Source organism: Chenopodium album, chromosome 4 (assembly GCF_948465745.1).
Source record: "Chenopodium album chromosome 4, dcCheAlbu1.1, whole genome shotgun sequence".
Lineage (NCBI taxonomy): Eukaryota > Viridiplantae > Streptophyta > Magnoliopsida > Caryophyllales > Amaranthaceae > Chenopodium > Chenopodium album.
The window spans coordinates 74,542,759-74,554,724 of record NC_137837.1 but is presented as its reverse complement, the minus strand read 5'-3'; the positions used below and the strand labels follow the sequence as shown (position 1 = coordinate 74,554,724).

The 11,966-nt window shown below is 35.3% G+C and overlaps 1 long non-coding RNA gene and 1 pseudogene across 1 annotated transcript; both read left to right on the top strand.

The window, feature by feature from the left end:
- The first annotated feature begins 240 nt into the window (after nucleotides 1-240).
- On the top strand, nucleotides 241-3,891 carry LOC145627286 (cytochrome P450 736A117-like; annotated as a pseudogene).
- A 3,776-nt stretch (nucleotides 3,892-7,667) lies between these two features.
- LOC145627285 (uncharacterized) lies at nucleotides 7,668-10,272 on the top strand. Its single transcript, XR_014111365.1, has 4 exons — nucleotides 7,668-7,804; nucleotides 8,583-8,735; nucleotides 9,402-9,465; nucleotides 10,144-10,272. It is a non-coding gene; the product is annotated as an uncharacterized LOC145627285 (long non-coding RNA).
- Nucleotides 10,273-11,966: the final 1,694 nt, after the last annotated feature.

Sequence of the window (11,966 nt, the reverse complement as noted above, 5' to 3'; positions counted from 1 at the left end):
CTTAAATGTGGTATTATTTTTGACAAATTTTCCTACTTTAAAATTACAGGTAATTAAATGATTTCAATTTATGAGTTTTAATGTTCTTTGCATCCTTTTCTCCCCCCCCCCCCCCAAAAAAAAAAAAATAAATAAAAAAAAAACTGGATTGTACGTAAACGGGATTTCACGTAACTACATAAGCATTATATATAAACAAGCAAGTTACTCTATTGAAGTATTCATAAACATAATATATAAAACAAGCAAGTTATTCTATTGAAGTAATCACTACTATATATATTTTTTCACAATTATAATATTTGACCAAGTTAACAATGCAAATCACAAACATGTCATTTCCTCTATTCTTCCTTCCATTCATTGTCTTCTCAATCTTCCTTTACAAATTGCTAGCATTACCAACCAAGTGCAACAAAGAGTTGTATCTACCACCCACCCCACCAAGGCTCCCAATAATTGGAAACCTCCATCAACTCGGAAGATTACCTCATCGTTCCCTACGATCCCTTTCCATCAAATATGGTGACCTCATGTTACTCTACTTCGGCAATAGGCCAACCTTCGTTGTGTCCTCTTCGAAGGAAGCAGAGGAGATCATGAAGACCCGCGAACACCTCTTCCTCGACAGGCCTAATTTACGTTTCATCGATAGAATTTTTTACCATGGAAGCGACGTAGGGTTTAGTTCTTACGGAGATAAATGGAGGCATAGGAAGAGCATTTGTGTGAGCCAGCTTCTATCCAACAAAAACGTTCAATCTTTTTGACCGATAAGAGAAGAAGAAGTTGCACGAATGATTAAAGAGATCAAAAGCTACGGTAGTTCACCGTTGAACTTGAGTGAGATTTCGTCCGCACTCTTTAAATGTCTCATTTGTAGGACGGCACTAGGAAGGAAATTCGACGAACAAAGTGAAAAGAACGTCTATAAGATGTTCAAGGAGCTTGCGGAGGTTATGGGGGCGATAAGTGTAGGAGATTACATTCCGTTTTTAGGTTGGATTGATAAGTTAACGGGTTTAGAAGACAGGGTGGCGAATGTGCATAGAATATTCGACGCGTTACTTGAAGAAGTTATTCAAGAGCATGAGATTGAGGTCGGACACAATAACGATGAAGGAAATCATGTCAAAGATTTTGTGGAGGTTATGCTTGAAATTCAAAGAGAAAAACCCGAAATACTTTCAAGGGATAGCATCAAAGGCACTATACTAGTAAGCCATTCTTATCACATTTTAGCAAAATCATGACGTGTCTAGTTACATATTATTTGTGTTGATGCTAATTGATGTAATTATTGAACATATCTATAAAATCATACATGCATTCTAAAAGTTGCACATAAGAAGATGTAAATGTGGAATACAAAATTTTAGCTTTCAAACTGTACTTAATTGATAAAAAGTGATAGGACTTTTACAAGTAGACTAATTAAGTCTAATAAATATACATCAAATCAATTGAAAACTCTAATCCTTTTAGCAAAGTTACAAATGTTAGTTGAATATTGAATATTTTCATACCTTCTTTCATATTCTTTAAAGAGGAGTCTATGTTTTGTTTGTTTAAGACATAATGATCATGTTTGATTCACCTTAATATAGTGGAAGGATTAACCTTATTTACGTACAACATCGTATGGAGTATAAGTATTAAGCAAATGTAAAACTTGTATCAATGTATACTAAACCTAAATAAATCAATTTGAACAACTCTCATTATACTTAAACATTGTAAAGTTTTATTTTTTATTTTTGAAGAATAAAGTTAAACATTGTAATTTTATTAAAGCAACAAAAACTAAAGGAACTTGCTAACGAACGCCCCCGGAGCGTTGGATAAGCATTTAAAATAATACCTAAAGTGGTATTAATTTGAAAAAGCATGACAGAATCACGCGTCGATCGGTGTAATTAATGTTAATTTTTAATTTAATCCTTCTATTTTTGCCAAAGAATGAAATAAATTTAAGAGAAAGGATCAGAGGAATAGTAACTCACCTCTTAGCAAACAATTAATATTCTCGATATTCGTTAATATAATTACATCTCCAAATTTCTACTTACGTACTTTCCATGATATGAATGAATTTCATGCGCATTAAATACATACGTAGTTTTCAGTTTTAAGAAGACGTGTGCTCTGGTTTTCTTCAGTTTTAAGAAGACGTCTGTCTACCTTGCTCCACTGGTCCGTCTCATACTCTCATAACAATGTCGTTCAATTTATACATGTCGATAGTACTCTGTAGGTAGTATTATCATTATTAAGGGTCGACCGATCAAACACGACTTAGCCTAGTAGTAACTGGTAATGTTTGTACCTCACAACCTTAAGGGGACACTTACGATGCCCACTCTCAAATTGTCTTGCCTACTACGAGTGTAATTTGAGCTAAGATGTTCCAATCCAACTTTTCCTCATAGCTGGTAATTGATGATATCTTTTCCTGTCACTTCTACAGCTTGACATTGAAGTTTCTACCTCAATAAGCATATGTTTGAGATTGACATTTACCAGCCATTTCTCCACCGCCTATGTATAACATTATTGTGTTTAAAATTCCTCACCTAAAAATAGAAACTGGTCCACCCTTGATAGTCGCTCACATGTAATGTTGGATTGTCAAGCTAAGGGTGTGTTACGCCCCATTAATTTATAATATATACTGCATCTATTTTATATTATTTGCAATGATTAGACACTTTCTACTCACACTTTTTATCAATTCGTTGTAAATAATGTGAAACGGAGATAGAACATCTTATAAAAGTTTTTTTTTTTTTTTTTTTTTTTTTTTTTTTTTTTTTGGAATAGCACATCTTATAAAAGGTGTATAGAGGAGAATGATTTATTACTCTTCTCTTAATTACAACTTTTCAATACTCAAGTTCATTATATAATCAGGGGGCAAAATTTTTATTATCCAACTTATTTGAATTTGGTATAGGACATACTTGGTGCTGGCACAGACACGTCTACTACGCTGTTAGGATGGGCAATGACAGAGTTATTAAGGCATCTGAATATCATGAAAAAACTACAAGAAGAGGTAAGAAACATTGTCAAACCAAATACAAGGGTAACTGAACATGACTTAGAGAGCATGAAATACCTAAAGGCAGTGATCAAGGAAACACTTAGGCTACATCCTCCGGTTCCCTTATCGGGATTTCGAGAATCCACCGAAAATGTCAAGATAGGAAAATACAACATCTCTGCAAGGGCTCAAGTTATAGTCAATGCGTGGGCAATACAACGCGATCCTAAACTTTGGCAAGACCCGGAGGATTTCTATCCAGAGCGATTCTTAAATGACAACTCGTACATTGATTTTAGGGGACAACATTTCCAATTGATCCCATTTGGATCCGGGAGAAGAGGTTGCCCCGGAGTTTCCTTAGGCATTGTCACTATTGAACTTGCGTTAGCAAGTCTTATTTACGAATTTAATTGGACGTTACCCAATGGAAGAAAAGGAGAAACCTTAGACGTTGGAGAAAGTTGGGGTGTATCTGTTCGACGAAAAAACCCTCTTATAGTCATTGCAACCCACCCTTAGACGTTGGAGAAAGTTGGGTTTCATCAATTTTTTTTTTCCTATGATTTTATTACACTTGATATGTTGACACACATATTCGAAGGTGACACACATATATACTTAGTACTCCCTCCGTCCCTAAATTACATTCCTATTTCTTTCTATTATGTGAGAAATAAATGCTAGAAGTAGGAATGTAATTTAGAGACGGAGGGAGTAGTATGACACTGCATAGTCGTTGTAGTTGTAGATCGATGTTCGAGTAACACAAAAATGTCTTGTAAGAATAATGTAAGATCGATACATGGTGATGTCGTATCTGTTATGGAAGGATTTTATCAAGGTAAGGTGTTTCATATATTTGGTATGATTTGACGGCAATTTCTTCATGTGTTTCGATAAAAATTAAGACGGTAGATACATGTAATCAAGGAAACGTTATTGCTAAACAGTACTTTACTACATTGATTAGGTTTGATGATCTTTGATTTGCTCGATTCCTTGCCCCTAATTTCTGGTTAGTGAGGTAACACTTGCATACAATTTCAATTTACGTAGGTTGGAAATATGACTAATAGCAAATAAAATAATTAAATAGCTATCTCGAAAATGTCATGCAATGGTGTGACAATAGATCACTGTCCTAAAGTCAAATTTGTCCCGCACAAGTATATACGAAATCATAGCAATCGACCTCCAGGGATACATAACTCCAACTCTTTGGTAAACTACGAAGAGCTAGATTGGGAACATTTTGATCAATGCCCAAAACAAGAGACTATATTTTTGTGTACACGTAACATTTTTGGATTCAAGAATAGAAGTACGTATATCTTTTTTTTTGTGTCTTCATGAAGTGAAGGAGAGCCAATTTATAGTGGAGCACTCAACCTAGGTTAAAGAAGCAATCCTCTCACGGTTATTATGCAAGCCCCAAAATCCATTACCTACCTTAAAATGAGGGATCAAATCATCAAATATTATGAACCTAGACTAATCAATACTCACGGAAAACATGCATACCCCAAAGTCAAGGAGTATCAAATTAATTACCTCCCTTTAATTATGCATGTGTATCAATTAGCTTCCAGCTATGTAGAATGTCAATAAGCAAATGGTTAGTGAAGAAATGGTCGGTGATAATAAAATTCAACTAATTGATATGTGATACGAGTATTAATTAAGACAATCAACTAAATTTGAGTTTTGATCTTTTGAAGCAAATGTACCTACACTAGAGTTTAACTATGGAGAATATCTAAAAACTCCAACAACGTATTCCTCATGTCTTCTCCTTTTTGATGAAATCTAAGCTTCAGCAATCATGGATGAATCAACGATAGATGAAACAACAGGTCTTTCCAAGCTTTAGCAACTTGTCAAATGGTAGGTATAAGAAAAGTTCATCGGTTAATATGGTCTATGTAACTATGTTATCTCTGTCTTTGTCCTTCTTCCCTTATTTGGATTTCAAATTTTCAATTTTTCATACACATAATGAACCCGCCATAAGGCAGACAAATATTAATGTAAGGCGCGAAGCATTTCCCACACTTAAATATTACTTTGTAGAATACAACAATTCATGATTTATGCGCTTATGACCACTAGATCGATTCTGAGTTTCTGACCAAATTAAGCTGAAAGTTAACTTCACATTCAATTCAGTAGTTTTTGTCCAATTGATTTGGATTCTTAATAATTTGAACAATAATAGTAACATTAATATCAACAATCATACTAGCAATAATACTCTGATAGTAATATTAATACGGAGTAGGAGTAGGAGTAGGAGTAATAATTGTTTCGGATGTAATCCGGCAACTCGTATTCAAGATCCGTGAAGGCCCTGTCGTTTAGTTAAGCACCTAAACAAGAAATAATAATTAGCTAATCTCGGGGTAAATTCGGAGATAACCACTACGATGGTAAAGTCATAAAGTATCTAATTAAGAAGAAGAAAAGATATTAAGAGAGAAAATAAGATAGAAAGAGAGAGTAATGAATGCTACCTTTTAATGAAGGATTAAGTTGCCTATTTATAGAGGATCCAATTGTCATGTGGTTGCATGCCATGCAACTATGCAAGTGACATTATATTCATGCCAAGTGTTGGTCGTTTGACGCCACATGTTGTTCGCAAGACGGTCATTGTCTATGCCGTTATGGGTGTATATATACCGATATGGTCATTATGATCTGTATTAGGATTCCGTGCATTCTGTTAAAGGGTTAATATCGACGCTATTTTACACGTTATCAGTATCTCCCCATAATAATAATAATAATAATAATAATAATAATAGTGGAGAATGCCTAAAATGACAAGCATAACCCTCATTGAGGACTGGAAGTCTGGAAGGAGTATTATAGAATAGTCTAATCTATACTTTTATTTATTTATTTATTTATTTATTTATTTATTATTATTATTATTATTACTATTATTATTATTATTATTATTATATACTCCGTATATTAAAAGCAATCCTAATACATAATATGTCCTACGTGTCACCATTTTTAAGCATTATAAACATGTCACGTCAACAATGTGTGTCACGTGTCATCTCTTTAAACACAATAAACATATCATATCATCCCCATAACATGAACTATGTGTTAGATTTAATCACTAAAAATGCTTATACAAAGACTTGAACTCGATACCAACAAATATTACGTTAAATTACAAGTCTTAATTACCACCTTAGCTATATATCCATTTACAGGTTATTGTCTTTTTTTTTAACCCCAACAAAATAAATGGATAAGATGATTACTGCTTAAGTATATTATTTGTTCCCATTAAGTAATAATCATAAGATAATTTAACAACTTTAATTTTGAAATTTGAAAAGTTGTATTGTTCTTCAATTTGATTAAAAATAATAATAATAATTTTAGTTTTATATTAGGAAAATTTGACAATTACCATCTACAATTGTTGTTGTTTTAGCAATGGAAAAATGGAATCTAAAAATCCAACCTTTGGCCGGTCTGACAATAAAAATCCAACCTTCGTTTAATCTCACAAAAATCCAACCTTTATACCCCACCTTCTTTGACAGATCCATTACCTGTTGATGACCATTTTTTGTAAGTTATGTGCCACATGTCAGGCGTTAATTGGTCAAATATTTTTTTAATCATTAAAAAAAACAGAAAAGAAAAAAAAAAAAAACACCATCAGCCACCTTCCCTAGCCCCCGCACCACCCCAGCCACCTCCCCCACTCACCGGCAACTACCCCCCAGCCCAACCAGCCCCACCATCGGGGTCGTCGGATTCCGGCGATCTCCCCCCACCCCCCCCCCCCCCCACCCCTTGCCGCAACCTCCCCAACCACCAAAACCCCCTTCGAATCTATACCTAACCACCACACCAAACACCCAATTCAACCAAACCCACCAAACATCCCCCTCTCCCCCTCCGATCCCTCCCCTACGCAGCACAACCTCCCCCTCTCTCTCCCCCTCCCTCCCCGGCGCACAACCTCCCTCCCCCCTCCCTCCCCTGAGCAAAACCTAGCCCCTATCAAAACCCCAATCGACGCGCGACCTTGGGTATGGGGTTGGTGGTTTCAAACCTGCGTATGGGGTTGGTGGTTTTGAACCTGGGTATGGGTATGGGGGTAAGTGGTGGTGGAAGAGGTTATGGGTACGGTGAGGGAGATGCTGGGGTGGTGGTTATGGTGGGCGACCCTAAACCGACCCCATACCCTATCTCGGACCGCCTCGTTTGGGAGCACTAGTAGAAAAATTGAAAATGCCACCGCTTAAAGGCCACCGGTTTTTGTAAACCGGTGGTTTAAAAAATGGGCGGGCATATGGGAACAATTATTGCCACCGGTTCAAACCGAACCCGTGGCAAAAATGCTTAAGGCCACCGGTTTTGAACCGGTGGCAATATTTGAATAAAAAAAAAAACCCCGACTCTTCTACTACTTCTTCGTTCTCCCAGGCAAATCTCTATATTTCACTCTAAAAAAAAAAACCCCCTCTGCAAATTCGAGCAAAACCACGACTCCTCTTCATCTCCCTTCCACCACGACGCCACAGCAGCCACCGCACCACCATCCACCACCTCCGCACTCCCTCCACCACATCCGCACCACCATCCACAAGAAGCGCAGCACGCACCACCATCCCACAGCCACCGCACCACCGCATTCGTCACTAATGAAGATGTCAAAGCAAGTCCTTAAAAAACTTGGAGAACGATCCCTAGATCTCTAATGGTGACGCTGCTCCTCACAAGGTTCATCCCTCTTTTTTTTTGTTAATTTTGTATAATTTGGGTTAGGGTTTCGAATTCGTTGAGTTTTTGGGTTTTGATTTTGGATTTTGTGATTTGGTTATTGTTTTTGAGTTTGAATTTGTATGTGATGGTTGATTTCGAGTTTGATTTTGTCCCTGTACTTCGATGATTATTGTAATTTTCGATCTGATTCCCAGAACCCCCTTTTTGATTTTTCTTGTAATTTTGATATTCAAGTGTTTTCACTTAGTTTAGATTATGGGTTTAATTGGGTTTTAGTAGCCTTAGCAGACTTGATAGTAAGTTTCGGAGTTTGAAATCAGATTACACAACTCAGTTTTATTGCGATTGATCTAGGGTTTTGTTAATTTGTTTCAATAATTTCGATTGATCTAGGATTTTGTTAATTTGAGCTTTTGGAACTGTGACATACAAAATGAATTATGGGTATACGGAGTATTTGAATTGTGAGTATTTTTGAGTATTTGATACTTCAATCTTTAAAATTTCAGTAGTTTGGTTTGTGGATGTATTGTGAATATTATATTGGTTGTCATTTAATTTGATTTGGTGGGTATATTTTGACTGATTTTTTCATTATGGACTTGATGGTATGGGTATATATTTTGATTCCTTTGAACTTACTATTTTTATCAATATTCTGATTTCTTCGTAAGACCATAATGTGTTGAGTCTGAGTGCGAATATTGTCTCTTGGAAGGTTAACATGATACTTGATAAACTAATACTTGACTGACTACTCATGTCAATCACACAGGTGTCAATTATCAATTTGGATATTTACGAATTTGGCACTACACCTATATTGAGGGGCTGAGATTGGAAATTGAAGGGAAGATAATGAAGAGTCCAAGTATCAATGAGTTCATCTCTACATTACTTCAGTGCATTCTAAACAACATCAAACTGTGTATGCTTCTTGTGTCTTATAAGTTTGTGCTCCCTGGCCCCTGCACTTTGCATTTGTTAGTTTCAATTTGTGCTACATATTATAATTATTTGTGATGGTATAGTAATGTGATGATTTGTTGTGTTGTCTTTCTTATTTAAATTTAAATGCAATATTTTGACAGGGAATGTTTGTATTTTCCTTCTATCTGGAAAGGGTCGTAGTATTTTTTTTGTTTGGATCTTGGTTTAGAAGGAAGTTAAAGAGAGATTTTGTAATGCTCTTGTGTGCATAAAAACTTTTAAAAGGTGTATCTTTTCCGATAGGGATCTTGATATGAAATGAACCATAAGATTTTGAGGTTTATTGCCAGAATGCAGAAGCTTAGTTGGATTTCAGTTCATCATTTGGTTTTTGTAGTTAGTTCATGCCTGATATAAGTATCTATAATTCAGATTATTTTATCAAGGTATAAGATTATTGGAAGCTCGTATGATTGTGTAGCCTGTGTCATGATATATTTTAGATTTCCCCAGATTAAAGCAACTCCTTGGCACATGGTATATTACTTGTAAATGTGTTTTTTTGTATTTTTTGTTGAGTTAATTTTGGTTTTTTTTTTGCTGAATTTTTTTTTTTTTTTTGGATTCTTTTGCTGAATTTTGGTTGGTTTGATTTTGATTACAGCCAACAAAACGATGTTTGTGATTCAAAAGCTGGTGCTGATCTTCTTGACATGATTCTTTGCAAGGTAAATTCCTTTTTATTATTTTTAATTTTCATAATTAAATATTTTGTTTTGGGCATTAGAATCTAGGTTGATATTGCGCTCTCTTTAATTGGGAGGATAAAGAAATGTAATTTATTGTATTTATTGTATATGCTTTTGCTCACTTACAAGATGATGAAGTAAATAGGTAAGGAGTGGTAGTGTTTTATGTTGATTGTATCTAGCATTGTTATTCATTCGTTGCTTATGTGTAGTAGTTGCATCAGCTATAATGCGGGAAGCTGTAGTTCTTTGAGTTGAAATAGCATTAATTCTCCCATAATATCTGGTGATATTGAGGTTGTGCTATCTGTATGACTGGTCTAAAAAGGTGATTTCACATTATAGTCCATTACATATCTACCTGTCAAAATTTGCAAATTTGGCCTACTATTTTGTAATAGTCTCTTGATGTTCACTACTAGTTTGGTTGTTGACAGAAAACTTCTTATGTGAGCATAATGTTATTAATTTCATTAATTTCGAAATTTAATCAACATCTTTAGTAGTGCTCATTATTTAGCAAGATAAATATAATTAGATGATTTGAAGATAATAAAATGGATAATTACAATTTAGTAGTGCTCATCTTTCACAGTTGTGAGGACTTTCTATTTCCCTTTTCTTTTCTGACATTTCTATCTTATGCATTCGAGCTAGTAGGGAAGCCTGAACCAAAACCTTCACCAACTTCAGAAAGTGGTACATTTATTCTCCATACTTAATCTGGTAAAATTACAAGGGGCATAGCCTCGCAAGGCTGTTGGTGCAGCTGCTGCCTCGCAGGGGTGCAGCTGCTGCTGTTGCTGCCTCGCACTATATGCCGACTTTGCTGCTGGTGTTCTGCTTCTGTGCTGCTCCTTATCTGGTGTTCTGCTTCTGTGCTGCTCCTTATCTGGTGTTCTGCTTCTGCGCTGCTCCTTATGTGCTGCTGTTCTGCTAGTGTAATATTACAACATTTATTTTATTTTAATTTTTTAGACAAAAATTGTAATATTACAACATTTATTTATGAAAATATGTAAGTTTATATATATGTTAGTGTTTATTTACCAATTTAAGTGGAAAAAATGCAAAAAAAAAAAAAAATTTTTTATAATTTTTTTTGCCCATTATTGGCACCGGTTCAAAACCGGTGCCAATAGCCCCTTAAAAAAAAAACCGGGAAGTGCTATTGCCACCGGTTAACCGGTGGCAATACTTGTTTTTGCCACCGGTTTTGAACCGGTGGCTTTTTATACGAGTATTGCCACCCCCCAAATGCCCACCGGTTCAAAACCGGTGGCATAAGGGGGTTTTGAACCGGTGGCCAAATGCTTTTTTCGCCTAGTGGAGGATTGCGTGAGGCTTGTGGTTGGGCGTTGGTTTGGGAGGAGAGATAGTGGAGGAGGAAGAAGAGGGTTTCGGTTTCGGGTAGGGTGGGTAAGTGGTGGCAGAGGTGGTGGACTGGCGGTGGTGTAGAAAGGAGAGAGAAAGAAGAGGAGTGAGAATTAAAAAAAAAAAAAAAATTAACCTGTTTAACAGGTTAAAGGTCAAATGGATCTGTCAAAGAAGGTGGGGTATAAAGGTTGGATTTTTGTGAGATTAAATGAAGGTTGGATTTTTATTGTCAGACCGGCCGAAGGTTGGATTTTTAGTTTCCTTTTCCACCCTTTCTTTATTTCTCACTCAATTTCTCATTCCCATGTATTGTATGTATTCCTTTTTTTTTTTTTTTTTTTTTTTGTATTCCTCTCAAAATTAGGGAAACACTTCAATTCGTGAAATAATTAACATGATTATATAATTTAATTTGAAGTTTTTCCTCGATACCCCCACATAACATCACATTAGAGTTGAGAGCCAAGTAGGTGAGAAGTTTTGATATTTTAAAAAATTATTGGTGGTAAAATTCAAAAAATATAAACTGTAGGTGGTAATTGCTAAAATGACAACAATTGTAGGTGGTAATTGTCAAAAAATCCTTTATATTAAATAGTCAATAGTTGTTAAATATCTTTCAATTATAACATGTAAAATATTGAATATGGTTCTCTTAATAAAAATCTTTTTTCAAAATATGAAAATTTTAAAATAATAATCAACTAAGAAAAAACAGTCGAACATAATTATCAAACTAAACAAGTACAAACTAGTAGCTAAATTAAAGCATTACTCGGGGACACACTAAAATATTGGCCAATTTAACAGGTTCCATAATAGGGGACAAACAAGATTCAAGAGATATTCCAACTAACATTATTCGGCCCTTACTATCTTCAATGTTCAATTAGTCACTGGCTCACTGTTATATTTTTCTCCATGCCCTGTCTCCAATTCAAGTTCAACCTCGCACCCACTCAATTTCATCTTAAATTTCGTTGATCTTCCACATGATAAACGTGTATGGGTGGCTTATCACTTAGTTCATTTAATAGTACCAAACATTGTAGGTGTAAAAACCCTATTCATGAATCTCAATCATTGGTTTAATTTTTTTGTTG